This window comes from Cervus elaphus, chromosome 18 (genome assembly GCF_910594005.1).
Source record: "Cervus elaphus chromosome 18, mCerEla1.1, whole genome shotgun sequence".
Lineage (NCBI taxonomy): Eukaryota > Metazoa > Chordata > Mammalia > Artiodactyla > Cervidae > Cervus > Cervus elaphus.
In genome coordinates this window covers 10,402,296-10,428,135 of record NC_057832.1, presented here as the reverse complement: position 1 = coordinate 10,428,135, position 25,840 = coordinate 10,402,296, and positions in this window count along the sequence as shown.

Sequence of the window (25,840 nt, the reverse complement as noted above, 5' to 3'; positions counted from 1 at the left end):
AAGAGGAGGCTCCTCTCAGCTCTAGGTATGTGAGAGGGACCCTGACTTTGCGGCCTCAAGTGGAATGGACACTGCGATGCCCTGACGTGAAATAACGCCGGATTTCCCTGCAGTGCCTTGAATGCAGGCTCGTCTTGCATCTCCCAAGATGAAAGGATGTCTGAATCCCCTGTGCAGACCACAGAGAAAGACCTAGTTCCCCACCTCATGGCGACCGGAGGCCTCACATCCTTCGAAAACTCCAGACGTATGCGGAGATCAGTGCCTCCAAGGGAGACGATGCCGGACCCCTCGTGAAACTTGATAGGAGTCCCAGGATTCCTGTGGCACGTGGAAAGGGACCCTTGGTCTCCCGCCTCAGATGTAGAGGCGTCCCAATTGCCCTGCCAAGCCTCGAGGAGAATCCCGAGTTGTCCCTCGCAACTAGGCAGGAGTCCTGCCATCACTGAACAAACACGTGGGTGGAAGGGCCATCCCCTTCGTAACTCGAGAATATACCCCAGGTTCCCGCCGCAACTCGAGAAAAACCATGAGACTTCCGTCTCGCCGCGAGATGAGGCCCGATTCCCCTGCACTGGGTGCAGAGCAATTCCGTGTTGCACATCACACATGAAAGGAGCCTTGATTTCCTTGATGGCACTCCAGAGAAACCCCAAGAACACTCTTTCAAGGCTAGAGGGATCCTGAGGTCACTGTAGCAACACGAAAGAGCTCTGTGGACCAAAAATCAACTCGAGATGAGAGGTTAGTCCCTGGTTTCGACTCCAGAGGAATACCACCTTACCACAAGCACCTCAGGAGGATGCTTCTCTCAGCTCTAGGTATGTGAGAGGGACCCTGAGTTTGTGGTCTCTAGTGGAATGGACACCGGGAAGCCCTGACTCGAAATAAGGCCGGATATCCCTGCAGTGACTTGAATGCAGGCTCGTCTTGCATCTCCCAAGACGAAAGGATGTCTGAATTCCATGTGGAGACCACAGAGAAAGACCTAGTTCCCCACCTCATCGCGACCTGAGGCCTCACATCCTTTGAAAACTCCAGACGTATGCGGAGATCAGTGCCTCCAAAGGAGACGATGCCTGACTCCTCGTGAAACTTGATAGGAGTCCCAGGAATCCTGTGGCACGTGGAAAGGGACACTTGGTCTCCCGCCTCAGCTGGAGAGGCGTGCCAGTTGCCCTGCCAAACCTCGAGCAGAATCCCGAGTTGTCCCTCGCAACTAGGCAGGAGTCCTGCCGTCGCTGAACAAACACGTGGGTGGAAAGGCCATCCCCGTCGTAACTCGAGAATATACCCCAGTTGCCCGCCGCAACTCGAGAAAAACCATGAGACGTCCTGCTCGCCGCGAGATGAGGCCAGATTCCCCTGCAGTGCGTGCAGAGCAATTCCGTGCTGCACATCACACATGAAAGGAGCCTTGATTTCCTTGATGGCACTCCAGAGAAACCCCAAGAACACTGTTTCAAGGCTAGAGGGATCCTGAGGTCACTGTAGCTACACGAAAGAGCTCCGTGGACCAAAAATCAATTCGAGATGAGAGGTTAGTCCCTGGCTTCGACTCCACAGGAAACCAGCTTACCACAAGCACCTCAAGAGGAGGCTTCTCTCAGCTCTAGGTATGTGAGAGGGACCCTGAGTTTGCGGCCTCAAGTGGAATGGACACCGCGATGCCCTGACTCGAAATAAGGCCGGATATCCCTGCAGTGACTTGAATGCAGGCTCGTCTTGCAACTCCCAAGATGAAAGGATGTCTGAATCCCCTTTGGAGACCACAGAGAAAGACCTAGTTCCCCACCTCATCGCGACCGGAGGCCTCACATCCTTTGAAAATTCCAGAGGTACAATGAGATCAGTGCCTCCAAAGGAGACGATGCCTGACTCCTCGTGAAACTTGATAGGAGTCCCAGGATTCCTGTGGCACGTGGAAAGGGACACTTGGTCTCCCGCCTCAGCTGGAGAGGCGTCCCAATTGCCCTGCCAAGTCTCGAGGAGAATCCCGAGTTGTCCCTCGCAACTAGGCAGGAGTCCTGACTTCGCTGAACAAACACGTGGGTGGAAGGGCCATTCGCGGCGTAACTCGAGAATATACCCCAGGTTCCCGCCGCAACTTGAGAAAAACCATGAGACTTCCCCTTCACCGCGAGATGAGGCCCGATTCCCCTGCACTGCGTGCAGAGCAATTCCGTGTTGCACATCACACATGAAAGGAGCCTTGATTTCCTTGATGGCACTCCAGAGAAACCGCAAGAACACTGTTTCAAGGCTAGAGGGATCCTGAGGTCACTGTAGCAACACGAAAGAGCTCCGTGGACCAAAAATCAACTCGAGATGAGAGGTTTGTCCCTGGCTTCGACTCCAGAGGAATACCACCTTACCAGAAGCACCTCAAGAGGAGGCTCCTCTCAGCTCTAGGTATGTGAGAGGGACCCTGACTTTGCGGCCTCAAGTGGAATGGACACTGCGATGCCCTGACGTAAAATAACGCCGGATTTCCCTGCAGTGCCTTGAATGCAGGCTCGTCTTGCATCTCCCAAGATGAAAGGATGTCTGAATCCCCTGTGCAGACCACAGAGAAAGACCTAGTTCCCCACCTCATCGCGACCGGAGGCCTCACATCCTTTGAAAACTCCAGACGTACGCGGAGATCAGTGCCTCCAAGGGAGACGATGCCTGACTCCTCGTGAAACTTGATAGAAGTCCCAGGATTCCTGTGGCACGTGGAAAGGGACCCTTGGTCTCCCACCTCAGCTGGAGAGGCGTCCCAATTGCCCTGCCAAGCCTCGAGGAGAATCCCGAATTTTCCCTCGCAACTAGGCAGGAGTCCTGCCGTCGCTGAACAAACACGTGGGTGGAAGGGCCATCCCCGTCGTAACTCGAGAATATACCCCAGGTTCCCGCCGCAACTCGAGAAAAACCATGAGACTTCCCCCTCGCCGCGAGATGAGGCCCGATTCCCCTGCACTGCGTGCAGAGCAATTCCGTGTTGCACATCACACATGAAAGGAGCCTTGATTTCCTTGATGGCACTCCAGAGAAATCCCAAGAACACTGTTTCAAGGCTAGAGAGATCCTGAGGTCACTGTAGCAACACGAAAGAGCTCCGTGGACCACAAATCAACTGGAGATGAGAGGTTAGTCCCTGGCTTCAACTCCAGACGAATACCACCTTACCACAAGCACATCAAGAGGAGGCTTCTCTCAGCTCTAGGTATGTGAGAGGGACCCTGAGTTTGCGGCCTCAAGTGGAATGGACACCGCGATGCCCTGACGCCAAATAAGGCCGGATATAACTGCAGTGACTTGATTGCAGGCTCGTCTTGCATCTCCCAAGACGAAAGGATGTCTGAATCCCCTGTGAAGACCACAGAGAAAGACCTAGTTCCCCACCTCATCGCGACCGCAGGCCTTACATCCTTTGAAAATTCCAGAGGTACGCGGAGATCAGTGCCTCCAAAGGAGACGATGCCTGACTCCTCGTGAAACTTGATAGGAGTCCCAGGATTTCTGTGGCACGTGGAAAGGGAGCCTTGGTCTCCCGCCTCAGCTGGAGAGGCGTCCCAATTGCCCTGCCAAGCCTCGAGGAGAATCCCGAGTTGTCCCTCGCAACTAGGCAGGAGTCCTGAAGTCGCTGAACAAACACGTGGGTGGAAGGGCCATCCCCGTCGTAACTCGAGAATATACCCCAGGTTCCCTCCACAACTCGAGAAAAACCATGAGACGTCCCCCGCGCCGCGAGATGAGGCCAGATTCCCCTGCAGTGCGTGCAGAGCAATTCCGTGTTGCACATCACACATGAAAGGAGCCTTGATTTCCTTGATGGCACTCCAGAGAAACCCCAAGAACACTGTTTCAAGGCTAGAGGGATCCTGAGGTCACTGTAGCTACACTAAAGAGCTCCGTGGACCAAAAATCAACTCAAGATGAGAGGTTAGTACCTGGCTTCGACTCCAGAGGAAACCACCTTACCACAAGCACCTCAAGAGGAGGCTTCTCTCAGCTCTAGGTATGTGAGAGGGACCCTGAGTTTGCGGCCTCAAGTCGAATGGACACCGCGATGCCCTGACTCGAAATAAGGCCGGATATAACTGCAGTGACTTGAATGCAGGCTCGTCTTGCATCTCCCAAGACGAAAGGATGTCTGAATCCCCTGTGAAGACCACAGAGAAAGACCTAGTTCCCCACCTCATCGCGACCGGAGGCCTCACATCCTTTGAAAACTCCAGAGGTACGCGGAGATCAGTGCCTCCAAAGGAGACGATGCCTGACTCCTCGTGAAACTTTATAGGAGTCCCAGGATTCCTGTGGCACGTGGAAAGGGACCCTTGGTCTCCCGCCTCAGCTGGAGAGGCGTCCCAATTGCCCTGCCAAGCCTCGAGGAGAATCCCGAGTTGTCCCTCGCAACTAGGCAGGAGTCCTGACGTCACTGAACAAACACGTGTGTGGAAGGGCCATTCCCGGCGTAACTCGAGAATATACCCCAGGTTCCCGCTGCAACTTGAGAAAAACCATGAGACTTCCCCTTCACCGCGAGATGAGGCCCGATTCCCCTGCACTGCGTGCAGAGCAATTCCGTGTTGCACATCACACATGAAAGGAGCCTTGATTTCCTTGATGGCACTCCAGAGAAACACCAAGAACACTGTTTCAAGGCTAGAGGGATCCTGAGGTCACTGTAGCAACACGAAAGAGCTCCGTGGACCAAAAATCAACTCGAGATGAGAGGTTTGTCCCTGGCTTCGACTCCAGAGGAATACCACCTTACCACAAGCACCTCAAGAGGAGGCTCCTCTCAGCTCTAGGTATGTGAGAGGGACCCTGACTTTGCGGCCTCAAGTGGAATGGACACTGCGATGCCCTGACGTGAAATAACGCCGGATTTCCCTGCAGTGCCTTGAATGCAGGCTCATCTTGCATCTCCCAAGATGAAAGGATGTCTGAATCCCCTGTGCAGACCACAGAGAAAGACCTAGTTCCCCACCTCATCGCGACCTGACGCCTCACATCCTTCGAAAACTCCAGACGTATGCGGAGATCAGTGCCTCCAAGAGAGACGATGTCGGACCCCTCGTGAAACTTGATAGGAGTTCCAGGATTCGTGTGGCACGTGGAAAGGGACCCTTGGTCTCCCGCCTCAGATGGAGAGGCGTCCCAATTGCCCTGCCAAGCCTCCAGGAGAATCCCGTGTTTTCCCTCGCAACTAGGCAGGAGTCCTGCCATCACTGAACAAACACGTGGGTGGAAGGGCCATCCCCTTCGTAACTCGAGAATATACCCCAGGTTCCCGCCGCAACTCGAGAAAAACCATGAGACTTCCCTCTCGCCGCGAGATGAGGCCCGATTCCCCTGCACTGCGTGCAGAGCAATTCCGTGTTGCACATCACACATGAAAGGAGCCTTAATTTCCTTGATGGCACTCCAGAGAAACCCCAAGAACACTGTTTCAAGGCTAGAGGGATCCTGAGGTCACTGTAGCAACAAGAAAGAGCTCTGTGGACCAAAAATCAACTCGAGATGAGAGGTTAGTCCCTGGTTTCGACTCCAGAGGAATACCACCTTACCACAAGCACCTCAAGAGGATGCTTCTCTCAGCTCTAGGTATGTGAGAGGGACCCTGAGTTTGTGGCCTCTAGTGGAATGGACACCGGGACGCCCTGACTCGAAATAAGGCCGGATATCCCTGCAGTGACTTGAATGCAGTCTCGTCTTGCATCTCCCAAGACGAAAGGATGTCTGAATTCCATGTGGAGACCACAGAGAAAGACCTAGTTCCCCACCTCATCGCGACCTGAGGCCTCACATCCTTTGAAAACTCCAGACGTATGCGGAGATCAGTGCCTCCAAAGGAGACGATGCCTGACTCCTCGTGAAACTTGATAGGAGTCCCAGGATTCCTGTGGCACGTGGAAAGGGACACTTGGTCTCCCGCCTCAGCTGGAGAGGCGTGCCAGTTGCCCTGCCAAACCTCGAGCAGAATCCCGAGTTGTCCCTCGCAACTAGGCAGGAGTCCTGACGTCGCTGAACAAACACGTGGGTGGAAGGGCCATCCCCGTCGTAACTCGAGAATATACCCCAGGTTCCCGCCGCAACTCGAGAAAAACCATGAGACGTCCCCCTCGCCGCGAGATGAGGCCAGATTCCCCTGCAGTGCGTGCAGAGCAATTCCGTGCTGCACATCACACATGAAAGGAGCCTTGATTTCCTTGATGGCACTCCAGAGAAACCCCAAGAACACTGTTTCAAGGCTAGAGGGATCCTGAGGTCACTGTAGCTACACGAAAGAGCTCCGTGGACCAAAAATCAATTCGAGATGAGAGGTTAGTCCCTGGCTTCGACTCCACAGGAAACCACCTTACCACAAGCACCTCAAGAGGAGGCTTCTCTCAGCTCTAGGTATGTGAGAGGGACCCTGAGTTTGCGGCCTCAAGTGGAATGGACACCGCGATGCCCTGACTCGAAATAAGGCCGGATATCCCTGCAGTGCCTTGAATGCAGGCTCGTCTTGCATCTCCCAAGATGAAAGGATGTCTGAATCCCCTGTGGAGACCACAGAGAAAGACCTAGTTCCCCACCTCATCGCGACCGGAGGCCTCACATCCTTTGAAAATTCCAGAGGTACAATGAGATCAGTGCCTCCAAAGGAGACGATGCCTGACTCCTCGTGAAACTTGATAGGAGTCCCAGGATTCCTGTGGCACGTGGAAAGGGACCCTTGGTCTCCCGCCTCAGCTGGAGAGGCGTCCCAATTGCCCTGCCAAGTCTCGAGGAGAATCCCGAGTTGTCCCTCGCAACTAGGCAGGAGTCCTGACGTCGCTGAACAAACACGTGGGTGGAAGGGCCATCCCCGTCATAACTCGAGAATATACCCCAGGTTCCCGCCGCAACTCGAGAAAAACCATGAGACTTCCCCCTCGCCGCAAGATGAGGACCGATTCCCCTGCGCTGCATTCAAAGCAATTCCGTGTTGCACATCAAACATGAAAGGAGCCTTGATTTCCTTGATGGCACTCCAGAGAATCCCCAAGAACAGTGTTTCAAGGCTAGAGAGATCCTGAGGTCACTGTAACAACACGAAAGAGCTCCGTGGACCACAAATCAACTGGAGATGAGAGGTTAGTCCCTGGCTTCAACTCCAGAGGAATACCACCTTACCACAAGCACCTCAAGAGGAGGCTTCTCTCAGCTCTAGGTATGTGAGAGGGACCCTGAGTTTGCGGCCTCAAGTGGAATGGACACCGCGATGCACTGACTCGAAATAAGGCCGGATATAACTGCAGTGACTTGAATGCAGGCTCGTCTTGCATCTCCCAAGACGAAAGGATGTCTGAATCCCCTGTGAAGACCACAGAGAAAAACCTAGTTCCCCACCTCATCGCGACCGGAGGTTCACATCCTTTGAAAACTCCAGAGGTACGCGGAGATCAGTGCCTCCAAAGGAGACGATGCCTGACTCCTCGTGAAACTTGATAGGAGTCCCAGGATTCCTGTGGCACGTGGAAAGGGACCCTTGGTCTCCCGCCTCAGCTGGAGAGGCGTCCCAATTGCCCTGCCAAGCCTCGAGGAGAATCCCGAGTTGTCCTTCGCAACTAGGCAGGAGTCCTGACGTCACTGAACAAACACGTGCGTGGAAGGGCCATTCCTGTCGTAACTCGAGAATATACCCCAGGTTCCCGCCGCAACTTGAGAAAAACCATGAGACTTCCCCTTCACCGCGAGATGAGGCCCGATTCCCCTGCACTGCGTGCAGAGCAATTCCGTGTTGCACATCACACATGAAAGGAGCCTTGATTTCCTTGATGGCACTCCAGAGAAAGCCCAAGAACACTGTTTCAAGGCTAGAGGGATCCTGAGGTCACTGTAGCAACACGAAAGAGCTCCGTGGACCAAAAATCAACTCGAGATGAGAGGTTTGTCCCTGGCTTCGACTCCAGAGGAATACCACCTTACCACAAGCACCTCAAGAGGAGGCTTCTTTCAGCTCTACGTATGTGAGAGGGACCCTAATTTTGCGGCCTCAAGTGGAATGGACACTGCGATGCCCTGACGCGATATAAGGCCGGATATCCCTGCAGTGACTTGAATGCAGGCTCGTCTTGCATCTCCCAAGACGAAAAGATGTCTGAATCCCCTGTGGAGACCACAGAGAAAGACCTAGTTCCCCACCTCATCGCGACCGGAGGCCTCACATCCTTTGAAAACTCCAGACGTACGCGGAGATCAGTGCCTCCAAAGGAGACGATGCCTGACTCCTCGTGAAACTTGATAGGAGTCCCAGGATTCCTGTGGCACGCGGAAAGGGACCCTTGGTCTCCCGCCTCAGGTGGAGAGGCGTCCCAATTGCCCTGCCAAGCCTCGAGGAGAATCCCGAGTTTTCCCTCGCAACTAGACAGGAGTCCTGAAGTCGCTGAACAAACACGTGGGTGGAAGGGCCATCCCCGTCGTAACTCGAGAATATACCCCAGGTTCCCGCCGCAACTCGAGAAAAACCATGAGACGTCCCCCGCGCCGCGAGATGAGGCCAGATTCCCCTGCAGTGCGTGCAGAGCAATTCCGTGCTGCCCATCACACATGAAAGGAGCCTTGATTTCCTTGATGGCACTCCAGAGAAACCCCAAGAACACTGTTTCAAGGCTAGAGGGATCCTGAGGTCACTGTAGCCACACTAAAGAGCCTCGTGGACCGAAAATCAACTCAAGATGAGAGGTTAGTACCTGGCTTCGACTCCAGAGGAAACCACCTTACCACAAGCACCTCAAGAGGAGGCTTCTCTCAGCTCTAGGTATGTGAGAGGGACCCTGAGTTTGCGGCCTCAAGTCGAATGGACACCGCGATGCCCTGACTCGAAATAATTCCGGATATAACTGCAGTGACTTGAATGCAGGCTCGTCTTGCATCTCCCAAGACGAAAGGATGTCTGAATCCCCTGTGAAGACCACAGAGAAAGACCTAGTTCCCCACGTCATCGCGACCGGAGGCGTCACATCCTTTGAAAACTCCAGAGGTACGCGGAGATCAGTGCCTCCAAAGGAGACGATGCCTGACTCCTCGTGAAACTTGATACTAGTCCCAGGATTCCTGTGGCACGTGGAAAGGGACACTTGGTCTCCCGCCTCAGCTGGAGAGGCGTCCCAATTGCCCTGCCAAGCCTCGAGGAGAATCCCGAGTTGTCCTTCGCAACTAGGCAGGAGTCCTGACGTCACTGAACAAACACGTGTGTGGAAGGGCCATTCCCGGCGTAACTCGAGAATATACCCCAGGTTTCTGCCGCAACTTGAGAAAAACCATGAGACTTCCCCTTCACCGCGAGATGAGGCCCGATTCCCCTGCACTGCGTGCAGAGCAATTCCGTTTTGCACATCACACATGAAAGGAGCCTTGATTTCCTTGATGGCACTCCAGAGAAACCCCAAGAACACTGTTTCTAGGCTAGAGGGATCCTGAGGTCACTGTAGCTACACTAAAGAGCTCCGTGGACCACAAATCAACTCAAGATGAGAGGTTAGTCCCTGGCTTCGACTCCAGAGGAAACCACCTTACCACAAGCACCTCAAGAGGAGGCTTCTCTCAGCTCTAGGTATGTGAGAGGGACCCTGAGTTTGCGGCCTCAAGTCGAATGGACACCGCGATGCCCTGACTCGAAATAAGGCCGGATATAACTGCAGTGACTTGAATGCAGGCTCGTCTTGCATCTCCCAAGACGAAAGGATGTCTGAATCCCCTGTGAAGACCACAGAGAAAGACCTAGTTCCCCACCTCATCGCGACCGGAGGCCTCACATCCTTTGAAAACTCCAGAGGTACGCGGAGATCAGTGCCTCCAAAGGAGACGATGCCTGACTCCTCGTGAAACTTGATAGGAGTCCCAGGATTCCTGTGGCAGGTGGAAAGGGACACTTCGTCTCCCTCCTCAGCTGGAGAGGCATCCCAATTGCCCTGCCAAGCCTCGAGGAGAATCCCGAGTTGTCCCTCGCAACTAGGCAGGAGTCCTGACGTCACTGAACAAACACGTGTGTGGAAGGGCCATTCCCGGCGTAACTCGACAATATACCCCAGGTTCCCGCCGCAACTCGAGAAAAACCATGAGACTTCCCCCTCGCCGCGAGATGAGGCCCGATTCCCCTGCACTGCGTGCAGAGCAATTCCGTGTTGCACATCACACATGAAAGGAGCCTTGATTTCCTTGATGGCACTCCAGAGAAACCCCAAGAACACTGTTTCAAGGCTAGAGACATCCTGAGGTCACTGTAGCAACACGAAAGAGCTCCGTGGACCACAAATCATCTGGAGATGAGAGGTTAGTCCCTGGCTTCAACTCCAGACGAATACCACCTTACCACAAGCACCTCAAGAGGAGGCTTCTCTCAGCTCTAGGTATGTGAGAGGGACCCTGAGTTTGCGGCCTCAAGTCGAATGGAGACCGCGATGCCCTGACTCGAAATAAGGCCGGATATAACTGCAGTGACTTGATTGCAGGCTCGTCTTGCATTTCCCAAGACGAAAGGATGTCTGAATCCCCTGTGAAGACCACAGAGAAAGACCTAGTTCCCCACCTCATCGCGTCCGCAGGCCTCACATCCTTTGAAAACTCCAGAGGTACACGGAGATCAGTGCCTCCAAAGGAGACGATGCCTGACTCCTCGTGAAACTTGATAGGAGTCCCAGGATTCCTCTGGCACGTGGAAAGGGACACTTGGTCTCCCGCCTCAGCTGGAGAGGCGTCCCAATTGCCCTGCCAAGCCTCGAGGAGAATCCCGAGTTTTCCCTCGCAACTAGGCAGGAGTCCTGCCGTCGCTGAACAAACACGTGGGTGGAAGGGCCATCCCCGTCGTAACTCGAGAATATACCCCAGGTTCAAGCCGCAACTCGAGAAAAAGGATGAGACATCCCCCTCGCCGCGAGATGAGGCCCGATTCCCCTGCACTGCGTGCAGAGCAATTCCGTGTTGCACATCACACATGAAAGGAGCCTTGATTTCCTTGATGGCACTCCAGAGAAATCCCAAGAACACTGTTTCAAGGCTAGAGAGATCCTGAGGTCACTGTAGCAACACGAAAGAGCTCCGTGGACCACAAATCAACTGGAGATGAGAGGTTAGTCCCTGGCTTCAACTCCAGACGAATACCACCTTACCACAAGCACATCAAGAGGAGGCTTCTCTCAGCTCTAGGTATGTGAGAGGGACCCTGAGTTTGCGGCCTCAAGTGGAATGGACACCGCGATGCCCTGACGCGAAATAAGGCCGGATATAACTGCAGTGACTTGATTGCAGGCTCGTCTTGCATCTCCCAAGACGAAAGGATGTCTGAATCCCCTGTGAAGACCACAGAGAAAAACCTAGTTCCCCACCTCATCGCGACCGCAGGCCTTACATCCTTTGAAAATTCCAGAGGTACGCGGAGATCAGTGCCTCCAAAGGAGACGATGCCTGACTCCTCGTGAAACTTGATAGGAGTCCCAGGATTTCTGTGGCACGTGGAAAGGGAGCCTTGGTCTCCCGCCTCAGCTGGAGAGGCGTCCCAATTGCCCTGCCAAGCCTCGAGGAGAATCCCGAGTTGTCCCTCGCAACTAGGCAGGAGTCCTGAAGTCGCTGAACAAACACGTGGGTGGAAGGGCCATCCCCGTCGTAACTCGAGAATATACCCCAGGTTCCCGCCACAACTCGAGAAAAACCATGAGACGTCCCCCGCGCCGCGAGATGAGGCCAGATTCCCCTGCAGTGCGTGCAGAGCAATTCCGTGTTGCACATCACACATGAAAGGAGCCTTGATTTCCTTGATGGCACTCCAGAGAAACCCCAAGAACACTGTTTCAAGGCTAGAGGGATCCTGAGGTCACTGTAGCTACACTAAAGAGCTCCGTGGACCAAAAATCAACTCAAGATGAGAGGTTAGTACCTGGCTTCGACTCCAGAGGAAACCACCTTACCACAAGCACCTCAAGAGGAGGCTTCTCTCAGCTCTAGGTATGTGAGAGGGACCCTGAGTTTGCGGCCTCAAGTCGAATGGACACCGCGATGCCCTGACTCGAAATAAGGCCGGATATAACTGCAGTGACTTGAATGCAGGCTCGTCTTGCATCTCCCAAGACGAAAGGATGTCTGAATCCCCTGTGAAGACCACAGAGAAAGACCTAGTTCCCCACCTCATCGCGACCGGAGGCCTCACATCCTTTGAAAACTCCAGAGGTACGCGGAGATCAGTGCCTCCAAAGGAGACGATGCCTGACTCCTCGTGAAACTTGATAGGAGTCCGAGGATTCCTGTGGCACGTGGAAAGGGACCCTTGGTCTCCCGCCTCAGCTGGAGAGGCGTCCCAATTGCCCTGCCAAGCCTCGAGGAGAACCCCAAGTTGTCCCTCGCAACTTGGCAGGAGTCCTGACGTCACTGAACAAACACGTGTGTGGAAGGGCCATTCCCGGCGTAACTCGAGAATATACCCCAGGTTCCCGCTGCAACTTGAGAAAAACCATGAGACTTCCCCTTCACCGCGAGATGAGGCCCGATTCCCCTGCACTGCGTGCAGAGCAATTCCGTGTTGCACATCACACATGAAAGGAGCCTTGATTTCCTTGATGGCACTCCAGAGAAACACCAAGAACACTGTTTCAAGGCTAGAGGGATCCTGAGGTCACTGTAGCAACACGAAAGAGCTCCGTGGACCAAAAATCAACTCGAGATGAGAGGTTTGTCCCTGGCTTCGACTCCAGAGGAATACCACCTTACCACAAGCACCTCAAGAGGAGGCTCCTCTCAGCTCTAGGTATGTGAGAGGGACCCTGACTTTGCGGCCTCAAGTGGAATGGACACTGCGATGCCCTGACGTGAAATAACGCCGGATTTCCCTGCAGTGCCTTGAATGCAGGCTCATCTTGCATCTCCCAAGATGAAAGGATGTCTGAATCCCCTGTGCAGACCACAGAGAAAGACCTAGTTCCCCACCTCATCGCGACCGGACGCCTCACATCCTTCGAAAACTCCAGACGTATGCGGAGATCAGTGCCTCCAAGGGAGACGATGTCGGACCCCTCGTGAAACTTGATAGGAGTTCCAGGATTCGTGTGGCACGTGGAAAGGGACCCTTGGTCTCCCGCCTCAGATGGAGAGGCGTCCCAATTGCCCTGCCAAGCCTCGAGGAGAATCCCGTGTTTTCCCTCGCAACTAGGCAGGAGTCCTGCCATCACTGAACAAACACGTGGGTGGAAGGGCCATCCCCTTCGTAACTCGAGAATATACCCCAGGTTCCCGCCGCAACTCGAGAAAAACCATGAGACTTCCCTCTCGCCGCGAGATGAGGCCCGATTCCCCTGCACTGCGTGCAGAGCAATTCCGTGTTGCACATCACACATGAAAGGAGCCTTAATTTCCTTGATGGCACTCCAGAGAAACCCCAAGAACACTGTTTCAAGGCTAGAGGGATCCTGAGGTCACTGTAGCAACACGAAAGAGCTCTGTGGACCAAAAATCAACTCGAGATGAGAGGTTAGTCCCTGGTTTCGACTCCAGAGGAATACCACCTTACCACAAGCACCTCAAGAGGATGCTTCTCTCAGCTCTAGGTGTGTGAGAGGGACCCTGAGTTTGTGGCCTCTAGTGGAATGGACACCGGGACGCCCTGACTCGAAATAAGGCCGGATATCCCTGCAGTGACTTGAATGCAGTCTCGTCTTGCATCTCCCAAGACGAAAGGATGTCTGAATTCCATGTGGAGACCACAGAGAAAGACCTAGTTCCCCACCTCATCGCGACCTGAGGCCTCACATCCTTTGAAAACTCCAGACGTATGCGGAGATCAGTGCCTCCAAAGGAGACGATGCCTGACTCCTCGTGAAACTTGATAGGAGTCCCAGGATTCCTGTGGCACGTGGAAAGGGACACTTGGTCTCCCGCCTCAGCTGGAGAGGCGTGCCAGTTGCCCTGCCAAACCTCGAGCAGAATCCCGAGTTGTCCCTCGCAACTAGGCAGGAGTCCTGACGTCGCTGAACAAACACGTGGGTGGAAGGGCCATCCCCGTCGTAACTCGAGAATATACCCCAGGTTCCCGCCGCAACTCGAGAAAAACCATGAGACGTCCCCCTCGCCGCGAGATGAGGCCAGATTCCCCTGCAGTGCGTGCAGAGCAATTCCGTGCTGCACATCACACATGAAAGGAGCCTTGATTTCCTTGATGGCACTCCAGAGAAACCCCAAGAACACTGTTTCAAGGCTAGAGGGATCCTGAGGTCACTGTAGCTACACGAAAGAGCTCCGTGGACCAAAAATCAATTCGAGATGAGAGGTTAGTCCCTGGCTTCGACTCCACAGGAAACCACCTTACCACAAGCACCTCAAGAGGAGGCTTCTCTCAGCTCTAGGTATGTGAGAGGGACCCTGAGTTTGCGGCCTCAAGTGGAATGGACACCGCGATGCCCTGACTCGAAATAAGGCCGGATATCCCTGCAGTGCCTTGAATGCAGGCTCGTCTTGCATCTCCCAAGATGAAAGGATGTCTGAATCCCCTGTGGAGACCACAGAGAAAGACCTAGTTCCCCACCTCATCGCGACCGGAGGCCTCACATCCTTTGAAAATTCCAGAGGTACAATGAGATCAGTGCCTCCAAAGGAGACGATGCCTGACTCCTCGTGAAACTTGATAGGAGTCCCAGGATTCCTGTGGCACGTGGAAAGGGACCCTTGGTCTCCCGCCTCAGCTGGAGAGGCGTCCCAATTGCCCTGCCAAGTCTCGAGGAGAATCCCGAGTTGTCCCTCGCAACTAGGCAGGAGTCCTGACGTCGCTGAAAAAACACGTGGGTGGAAGGGCCATCCCCGTCGTAACTCGAGAATATACCCCAGGTTCCCGCCGCAACTCGAGAAAAACCATGAGACTTCCCCCTCGCCGCAAGATGAGGACCGATTCCCCTGCGCTGCATTCAAAGCAATTCCGTGTTGCACATCAAACATGAAAGGAGCCTTGATTTCCTTGATGGCACTCCAGAGAATCCCCAAGAACAGTGTTTCAAGGCTAGAGAGATCCTGAGGTCACTGTAACAACACGAAAGAGCTCCGTGGACCACAAATCAACTGGAGATGAGAGGTTAGTCCCTGGCTTCAACTCCAGAGGAATACCACCTTACCACAAGCACCTCAAGAGGAGGCTTCTCTCAGCTCTAGGTATGTGAGAGGGACCCTGAGTTTGCGGCCTCAAGTCGAATGGACACCGCGATGCACTGACTCGAAATAAGGCCGGATATAACTGCAGTGACTTGAATGCAGGCTCGTCTTGCATCTCCCAAGACGAAAGGATGTCTGAATCCCCTGTGAAGACCACAGAGAAAAACCTAGTTCCCCACCTCATTGCGACCGGAGGTTCACATCCTTTGAAAACTCCAGAGGTACGCGGAGATCAGTGCCTCCAAAGGAGACGATGCCTGACTTCTCGTGAAACTTGATAGGAGTCCCAGGATTCCTGTGGCACGTGGAAAGGGACCCTTGGTCTCCCGCCTCAGCTGGAGAGGCGTCCCAATTGCCCTGCCAAGCCTCGAGGAGAATCCCGAGTTGTCCTTCGCAACTAGGCAGGAGTCCTGACGTCACTGAACAAACACGTGCGTGGAAGGGCCATTCCTGTCGTAACTCGAGAATATACCCCAGGTTCCCGCCGCAACTTGAGAAAAACCATGAGACTTCCCCTTCACCGCGAGATGAGGCCCGATTCCCCTGCACTGCGTGCAGAGCAATTCCGTGTTGCACATCACACATGAAAGGAGCCTTGATTTCCTTGATGGCACTCCAGAGAAAGCCCAAGAACACTGTTTCAATGGTAGAGGGATCCTGAGGTCACTGTAGCAACACGAAAGAGCTCCGTGGACCAAAAATCAACTCGAGATGAGAGGTTTGTCCCTGGCTTCGACTCCAGAGGAATACCACCTTACCACAAGCACCTCAAGAGGAGGCTTCTTTCAGCTCTACGTATGTGAGAGGGACCCTAATTTTGCGGCCTCAAGTGGAATGGACACTGCGATGCCCTGACGCGAAATAAGGCCGGATATCCCTGCAGTGACTTGAATGCAGGCTCGTCTTGCATCTCCCAAGACGAAAAGATGTCTGAATCCCCTGTGGAGACCACAGAGAAAGACCTAGTTCCCCACCTCATCGCGACCGGAGGCCTCACATCCTTTGAAAACTCCAGACGTACGCGGAGATCAGTGCCTCCAAAGGAGACGATGCCTGACTCCTCGTGAAACTTGATAGGAGTCCCAGGATTCCTGTGGCACGCGGAAAGGGACCCTTGGTCTCCCGCCTCAGCTGGAGAGGCGTCCCAATTGCCCTGCCAAGCCTCGAGGAGAATCCCGAGTTTTCCCTCGCAACTAGGCAGGAGTCCTGAAGTCGCTGAACAAACACGTGGGTGGAAGGGCCATCCCCGTCGTAACTCGAGAATATACCCCAGGTTCCCGCCGCAACTCGAGAAAAACCATGAGACTTCCCCCTCGCCGCGAGATGAGGCCAGATTCCCCTGCAGTGCGTGCAGAGCAATTCCGTGCTGCACATCACACATGAAAGGAGCCTTGATTTCCTTGATGGCACTCCAGAGAAACCCCAAGAACACTGTTTCAAGGCTAGAGGGATCCTGAGGTCACTGTAGCTACACTAAAGAGCTCCGTGGACCGAAAATCAACTCAAGATGAGAGGTTAGTACCTGGCTTCGACTCCAGAGGAAACCACCTTACCACAAGCACCTCAAGAGGAGGCTTCTCTCAGCTCTAGGTATGTGAGAGGGACCCTGAGTTTGCGGCCTCAAGTCGAATGGACACCGCGATGCCCTGACTCGAAATAAGGCCGGATATAACTGCAGTGACTTGAATGCAGGCTCGTCTTGCATCTCCCAAGACGAAAGGATGTCTGAATCCCCTGTGAAGACCACAGAGAAAGACCTAGTTCCCCACCTCATCGCGACCGGAGGCCTCACATCCTTTGAAAACTCCAGAGGTACGCGGAGATCAGTGCCTCCAAAGGAGACGATGCCTGACTCCTCGTGAAACTTGATACTAGTCCCAGGATTCCTGTGGCACGTGGAAAGGGACACTTGGTCTCCCGCCTCAGCTGGAGAGGCGTCCCAATTGCCCTGCCAAGCCTCGAGGAGAATCCCGAGTTGTCCTTCGCAACTAGGCAGGAGTCCTGACGTCACTGAACAAACACGTGTGTGGAAGGGCCATTCCCGGCGTAACTCGAGAATATACCCCAGGTTTCCGCCGCAACTTGAGAAAAACCATGAGACTTCCCCTTCACCGCGAGATGAGGCCCGATTCCCCTGCACTGCGTGCAGAGCAATTCCGTGTTGCACATCACACATGAAAGGAGCCTTGATTTCCTTGATGGCACTCCAGAGAAACCCCAAGAACACTGTTTCTAGGCTAGAGGGATCCTGAGGTCACTGTAGCTACACTAAAGAGCTCCGTGGACCACAAATCAACTCAAGATGAGAGGTTAGTCCCTGGCTTCGACTCCAGAGGAAACCATCTTACCACAAGCACCTCAAGAGGAGGCTTCTCTCAGCTCTAGGTATGTGAGAGGGACCCTGAGTTTGCGGCCTCAAGTCGAATGGACACCGCGATGCCCTGACTCGAAATAAGGCCGGATATAACTGCAGTGACTTGAATGCAGGCTCGTCTTGCATCTCCCAAGACGAAAGGATGTCTGAATCCCCTGTGAAGACCACAGAGAAAGACCTAGTTCCCCACCTCATCGCGACCGGAGGCCTCACATCCTTTGAAAACTCCAGAGGTACGCGGAGATCAGTGCCTCCAAAGGAGACGATGCCTGACTCCTCGTGAAACTTGATAGGAGTCCCAGGATTCCTGTGGCACGTGGAAAGGGACACTTCGTCTCCCGCCTCAGCTGGAGAGGCGTCCCAATTGCCCTGCCAAGCCTCGAGGAGAATCCCGAGTTGTCCCTCGCAACTAGGCAGGAGTCCTGACGTCACTGAACAAACACGTGTGTGGAAGGGCCATTCCCGGCGTAACTCGAGAATATACCCCAGGTTCCCGCCGCAACTCGAGAAAAACCATGAGACTTCCCCCTCGCCGCGAGATGAGGCCCGATTCCCCTGCACTGCGTGCAGAGCAATTCCGTGTTGCACATCACACATGAAAGGAGCCTTGATTTCCTTGATGGCACTCCAGAGAAACCCCAAGAACACTGTTTCAAGGCTAGAGACATCCTGAGGTCACTGTAGCAACACGAAAGAGCTCCGTGGACCACAAATCATCTGGAGATGAGAGGTTAGTCCCTGGCTTCAACTCCAGACGAATACCACCTTACCACAAGCACCTCAAGAGGAGGCTTCTCTCAGCTCTAGGTATGTGAGAGGGACCCTGAGTTTGCGGCCTCAAGTCGAATGGAGACCGCGATGCCCTGACTCGAAATAAGGCCGGATATAACTGCAGTGACTTGATTGCAGGCTCGTCTTGCATCTCCCAAGACGAAAGGATGTCTGAATCCCCTGTGAAGACCACAGAGAAAGACCTAGTTCCCCACCTCATCGCGTCCGCAGGCATCACATCCTTTGAAAACTCCAGAGGTACACGGAGATCAGTGCCTCCAAAGGAGACGATGCCTGACTCCTCGTGAAACTTGATAGGAGTCCCAGGATTCCTGTGGCACGTGGAAAGGGACCCTTGGTCTCCCACCTCAGCTGGAGAGGGGTCCCAATTGCCCTGCCAAGCCTCGAGGAGAATCCCGAGTTGTCCCTCGCAACTAGGCAGGAGTCCTGACGTCGCTGAACAAACACGTGGGTGGAAGGGCCATCCCCGTCGTAACTCGAGAATATACCCCAGGTTCCCGCCGCAACTCGAGAAAAACCATGAGACGTCCCCCGCGCCGCGAGATGAGGCCAGATTCCCCTGCAGTGCGTGCAGAGCAATTCCGTGCTGCACATCACACATGAAAGGAGCCTTGATTTCCTTGATGGCACTCCAGAGAAACCCCAAGAACACTGTTTCAAGGCTAGAGGGATCCTGAGGTCACTGTAGCTACACTAAAGAGCTCCGTGGACCAAAAATCAACTCAAGATGAGAGGTTAGTCCCTGGCTTCGACTCCAGAGGAAACCACCTTACCACAAGCACCTCAAGAGGAGGCTTCTCTCAGCTCTAGGTATGTGAGAGGGACCCTGAGTTTGCGGCCTCAAGTGGAAGGGACACCGCGATGCCCTGACTCGAAATAAGGCCGGATATCCCTGCAGTGACTTGAATGCAGGCTCGTCTTGCATCTCCCAAGACGAAAGGATGTCTGAATCCCCTGTGAAGACCACAGAGAAAGACCTAGTTCCCCACCTCATCGCGACCGGAGGCCTCACATCCTTTGAAAACTCCAGAGGTACGCGGAGATCAGTGCCTCCAAAGGAGACGATGCGTGACTCCTCGTGAAACTTGATAGGAGTCCCAGGATTCCTGTGGCACGTGGAAAGGGACACTTGGTCTCCCGCCTCAGCTGGAGAGGCGTCCCAATTGCCCTGCCAAGTCTCGAGGAGAATCCCGAGTTGTCCCTCGCAACTAGGCAGGAGTCCTGACGTCGCTGAACAAACACGTGGGTGGAAGGGCCATCCCCGTCGTAACTCGAGAATATACCCCAGGTTCCCGCCGCAACTCGAGAAAAACCATGAGACTTCCCCCTCGCCGCAAGATGAGGACCGATTCCCCTGCGCTGCATTCAAAGCAATTCCGTGTTGCACATCAAACATGAAAGGAGCCTTGATTTCCTTGATGGCACTCCAGAGAAACCCCAAGAACACTGTTTCAAGGCTAGAGAGATCCTGAGGTCACTGTAGCAACACGAAAGAGCTCCGTGGACCACAAATCAACTGGAGATGAGAGGTTAGTCCCTGGCTTCAACTACAGACGAATACCACCTTACCACAAGCACCTCAAGAGGAGGCTTCTCTCAGCTCTAGGTATGTGAGAGGGACCCTGAGTTTGCGGCCTCAAGTCGAATGGAGACCGCGATGCCCTGACTCGAAATAAGGCCGGAATTCCCTGCAGTGACTTGAATGTAGGCTCGTCTTGCATCTCCCAAGACGAAAGGATGTCTGATTCCCCTGTGGAGACCACAGAGAAAGACCTAGTTCCCCACCTCATCGCGACCGGAGGCCTCACATCCTTTGAAAACTCCAGAGGTATGCGGAGATCAGTGCCTCCAAAGGAGACGATGCCTGACTCCTCGTGAAACTTGATAGGAGTCCCAGGATTCCTGTGGCACGTGGAAAGGGACCCTTGGTCTCCCGCCTCAGCTGGAGAGGCGTCCCAATTGCCCTGCCAAACGTCGAGGAGAATCCAGAGTTGTCCTTGGCAACTAGGCAGGAGTCCTGCCGTCACTGAACAAACACCTGTGTGGAAGGGCCATCCCCGTCGTAACTCGAGAATATACCCCAGGTTAAAGCCGCAACTCGAGAAAAACCATGAGACTTCCCCCTCGCCGCGAGATGAGGCCCGATTCCCCTGCACTGCGTGCAGAGCAATTCCGTGTTGCACATCACACATGAAAGGAGCCTTGATTTCCTTGATGGCACTCCAGAGATACCCCAAGAACACTGTTTCAAGGCTAGAGGGATCCTGAGGTCACTGTAGCTACACGAAAGAGCTCCGTGGACCAAAAATCAACTCGAGATGAGAGGTTAGTCCCTGGCTTCGACTCCAGAGGAATACCACCTTACCACAAGCACCTCAAGAGGAGGCTTCTCTCAGCTCTAGGTATGTGAGAGGGACCCTGAGTTTGCGGCCTCAAGTCGAATGGAGACCGCGATGCCCTGACTCGAAATAAGGCCGGATATAACTGCAGTGACTTGATTGCAGGCTCGTCTTGCATCTCCCAAGACGAAAGGATGTCTGAATCCCCTGTGAAGACCACAGAGAAAGACCTAGTTCCCCACCTCATCGCGTCCGCAGGCATCACATCCTTTGAAAACTCCAGAGGTACACGGAGATCAGTGCCTCCAAAGGAGACGATGCCTGACTCCTCGTGAAACTTGATAGGAGTCCCAGGATTCCTGTGACACGTGGAAAGGGACCCTTGGTCTCCCACCTCAGCTGGAGAGGGGTCCCAATTGCCCTGCCAAGCCTCGAGGAGAATCCCGAGTTGTCCCTCGCAACTAGGCAGGAGTCCTGACGTCGCTGAACAAACACGTGGGTGGAAGGGCCATCCCCGTCGTAACTCGAGAATATACCCCAGGTTCCCGCCGCAACTCGAGAAAAACCATGAGACGTCCCCCGCGCCGCGAGATGAGGCCAGATTCCCCTGCAGTGCGTGCAGAGCAATTCCGTGCTGCACATCACACATGAAAGGAGCCTTGATTTCCTTGATGGCACTCCAGAGAAACCCCAAGAACACTGTTTCAAGGCTAGAGGGATCCTGAGGTCACTGTAGCTACACTAAAGAGCTCCGTGGACCAAAAATCAACTCAAGATGAGAGGTTAGTCCCTGGCTTCGACTCCAGAGGAAACCACCTTACCACAAGCACCTCAAGAGGAGGCTTCTCTCAGCTCTAGGTATGTGAGAGGGACCCTGAGTTTGCGGCCTCAAGTGGAAGGGACACCGCGATGCCCTGACTCGAAATAAGGCCGGATATCCCTGCAGTGACTTGAATGCAGGTTCGTCTTGCATCTCCGAAGACGAAAGGATGTCTGAATCCCTGTGTAGACCACAGAGAAAGACCTAGTTCCCCACCTCATCGCGACCGGAGGCCTCACATCCTTTGAAAACTCCAGAGGTACTCGGAGATCAGTGCCTCCAAAGGGGACGATGCCTGACTCCTCGTGAAACATGATAGGAGTCCCAGGATTCCTGTGGCACGTGGAAAGGGACCCTTGGTCTCCCGCCTCAGCTGGAGAGGCGTCCCAATTGCCCTGCCAAGCCTCGAGGAGAATCCCGAGTTTTCCCTCGCAACTAGGCAGGAGTCCTGACGTCGCTGAACAAACACGTGGGTGGAAGGACCATCCCCGTCGGAACTCGAGAATATACCCCAGGTTCCCGCCGGAACTAGAGAAAAACCAGGAGACGTCCCCCTCGCCGCGAGATGAGGCCAGATTCCCCTGCAGTGCGTGCAGAGCAATTCCGTGCTGCACCTCACACATGAAAGGAGCCTTGATTTCCTTGATGGCACTCCAGAGAAACCCCAAGAACACTGTTTCAAGGCTAGAGGGATCCTGAGGTCACTGTAGCTACACGAAAGAGCTCCGTGGACCAAAAATCAACTCGAGATGAGAGGTTAGTCCCTGGCTTCGACTCCAGAGGCATACCACCTTACCACAAGCACCTCAAGAGGAGGCTTCTCTCAGCTCTAGGTATGTGAGAGGGACCCTGAGTTTGCGGCCTCAAGTCGAATGGACACCGCGATGCACTGACTCGAAATAAGGCCGGATATAACTGCAGTGACTTGAATGCAGGCTCGTCTTGCATCTCCCAAGACGAAAGGATGTCTGAATCCCCTGTGAAGACCACAGAGAAAAACCTAGTTCCCCACCTCATCGCGACCGGAGGTTCACATTCTTTGAAAACTCCAGAGGTACGCGGAGATCAGTGCCTCCAAAGGAGACGATGCCTGACTCCTCGTGAAACTTGATAGGAGTCCCAGGATTCCTGTGGCACGTGGAAAGGGACCCTTGGTCTCCCGCCTCAGGTGGAGAGGCGTCCCAATTGCCCTGCCAAGCCTCGAGGAGAATCCCGAGTTGTCCTTCGCAACTAGGCAGGAGTCCTGACGTCACTGAACAAACACGTGCGTGGAAGGGCCATTCCTGTCGTAACTCGAGAATATACCCCAGGTTCCCGCCGCAACTTGAGAAAAACCATGAGACTTCCCCTTCACCGCGAGATGAGGCCCGATTCCCCTGCACTGCGTGCAGAGCAATTCCGTGTTGCACATCACACATGAAAGGAGCCTTGATTTCCTTGATGGCACTCCAGAGAAAGCCCAAGAACACTGTTTCAAGGCTAGAGGGATCCTGAGGTCACTGTAGCAACACGAAAGAGCTCCGTGGACCAAAAATCAACTCGAGATGAGAGGTTTGTCCCTGGCTTCGACTCCAGAGGAATACCACCTTACCACAAGCACCTCAAGAGGAGGCTTCTTTCAGCTCTACGTATGTGAGAGGGACCCTAATTTTGCGGCCTCAAGTGGAATGGACACTGCGATGCCCTGACGCGAAATAAGGCCGGATATCCCTGCAGTGACTTGAATGCAGGCTCGTCTTGCATCTCCCAAGACGAAAAGATGTCTGAATCCCCTGTGGAGACCACAGAGAAAGACCTAGTTCCCCACCTCATCGCGACCGGAGGCCTCACATCCTTTGAAAACTCCAGACGTACGCGGAGATCAGTGCCTCCAAAGGAGACGATGCCTGACTCCTCGTGAAACTTGATAGGAGTCCCAGGATTCCTGTGGCACGCGGAAAGGGACCCTTGGTCTCCCGCCTCAGCTGGAGAGGCGTCCCAATTGCCTGCCAAGCCTCGAGGAGAATCCCGAGTTTTCCCTCGCAACTAGGCAGGAGTCCTGAAGTCGCTGAACAAACACGTGGGTGGAAGGGCCATCCCCGTCGTAACTCGAGAATATACCCCAGGTTCCCGCCGCAACTCGAGAAAAACCATGAGACGTCCCCCGCGCCGCGAGATGAGGCCAGATTCCCCTGCAGTGCGTGCAGAGCAATTCCGTGCTGCACATCACACATGAAAGGAGCCTTGATTTCCTTGATGGCACTCCAGAGAAACCCCAAGAACACTGTTTCAAGGCTAGAGGGATCCTGAGGTCACTGTAGCTACACTAAAGAGCTCCGTGGACCGAAAATCAACTCAAGATGAGAGGTTAGTACCTGGCTTCGACTCCAGAGGAAACCACCTTACCACAAGCACCTCAAGAAGAGGCTTCTCTCAGCTCCAGCTATGTGAGAGGGACCCTGATTTTGCGGCCTCAAGTGGAATGGACACCGCGATGCCCTGACTCGAAATAAGGCCGGATATCCCTGCAGTGACTTGAATGCAGGCTCGTCTTGCATCTCCCAAGACGAAAGGATGTCTGAATCCCCTGGGGAGACCACAGAGAAAGACCTAGCTCCCCACCCCATGGCGACCGGAGGCCTCACATCCTTTGAAAACTCCAGAGGTACGCGGAGATCAGTGCCTCCAAAGGAGACGATGCCTGACTCCTCGTGAAACTTGATAGGAGTCCCAGGATTCCTGTGGCACATGGAAAGGGACCCTTGGTCTCCCGCCTCAGCTGGAGAGGCGTCCAAATTGCCCTGCCAAGCCTCGAGGAGAATCCCGAGTTGTCCCTCGCAACTAGGCAGGAGTCCTGACGTCGCTGAAGAAACACTTGTGTGGAAGGGCCATCCCAGTCGTAACTCGAGAATATACCCCAGGTTCCCGCCGCACCTCGAGAAAAACCATGAGACTTCCCCCTCGCCTCTAGATGAGGCCCGATTCCCCTGCACTGCTTGCAGAGCAATTCCCTGTTGCACATCACACATGAAAGGAGCCTTGATTTCCTTGGTGGCACTCCAGGGAAAACCCAAGAACACTGTTTCAAGGCTAGAGGGATCCTGAGGTCACTGTAGCAACACGAAAGAGCTCCGTGGACCACAAATCAACTCGAGATGAGAGGTTAGTCCCTGGCTTCGACTCCAGAGGAATACCACCTTACCACAAGTACCTCAAGAGGAGGCTTCTCTCAGCTCTAGGTATGTGAGAGGGACCCTGAGTTTGCGGCTTCAAGTGGAATCGACACTGCGATGCCCGGACTCGAAATAAGGCCGGATATCCCTGCAGTGACTAGAAGGCAGGCTCGTCTTGCATCTCCCAAGACGAAAGGATGTCTGAATCCCCTGTGGAGACCACAGAGAAAGACCTAGTTCCCCACCTCATCGCGACCGGAGGCCTCACATCCTTTGAAAACTCCAGAGGTACAGGGAGATCAGTGCCTCCAAAGGAGACGATGCCTGAGTCCTCGTGAAACTTTATAGGAGTCCCAGGATTCCTGTGGCACGTGGAAAGGGACCCTTGGTCTCCGGCCTCAGCTGGAGAGGCATCCCAATTGCCCTGCCAAGCCTCGAGTAGAATCCCGAGTTGTCCCTCGCAACTAGGCAGGAGTCCTGAAATCGCTGAACAAACACGTGGGTGGAAGGGCCATCCCCGTCGTAACTCGAGAATATACCCCAGGTTCCCGCCGCAACTCGAGAAAAACCATGAGACTTCCCCCTCGCCGCGAGATGAGGCCCGATTCCCCTGCACTGCGTGCATAGCAATTCCGTCTTGCACATCACACATGAAAGGAGCCTTGATTTCCTTGATGGCGCTCCAGAGAAAACCCAAGAACACTGTTTCAAGGCTAGAGGGAACCTGAGGTCACTGTAGCAACACGAAAGAGCTCCGTAGACTAAAAATCAACTCCAGATGAGAGGTTAGTCCCTGGCTTCGACTCCAGAGGAATACCACCTAACCACAAGCACCTCAAGAGGAGGCTTCTCTCAGCTCTAGGTATGTGAGAGGGACCATGAGTTTGCGGCCTCAAGTGGAATGGACACCGCGATGCCCTGACTCGAAATAAGGCCGGATTTCCCTGCAGTGACTTGAATGCAGTCTCGTCTTGCATCTCCCAAGACGAAAGGATGTCTGAATCCCTTGTGGAGACCACAGAGAAAGGCCTAGTTCCCCACCTCATCGCGACCGGAGGCCTCACATCCTTTGAAAACTCCAGAGGTACACGGAGATCAGTGCCTCCAAAGGAGACGATGCCTGACTCCTCGTGAAACTTCTTAGGAGTCCCAGGATTCCTGTGGCACGTGGAAAGGGACCCTTGGTCTCCCGCCTCAGCTGGAGAGGCATCCCAATTGCCCT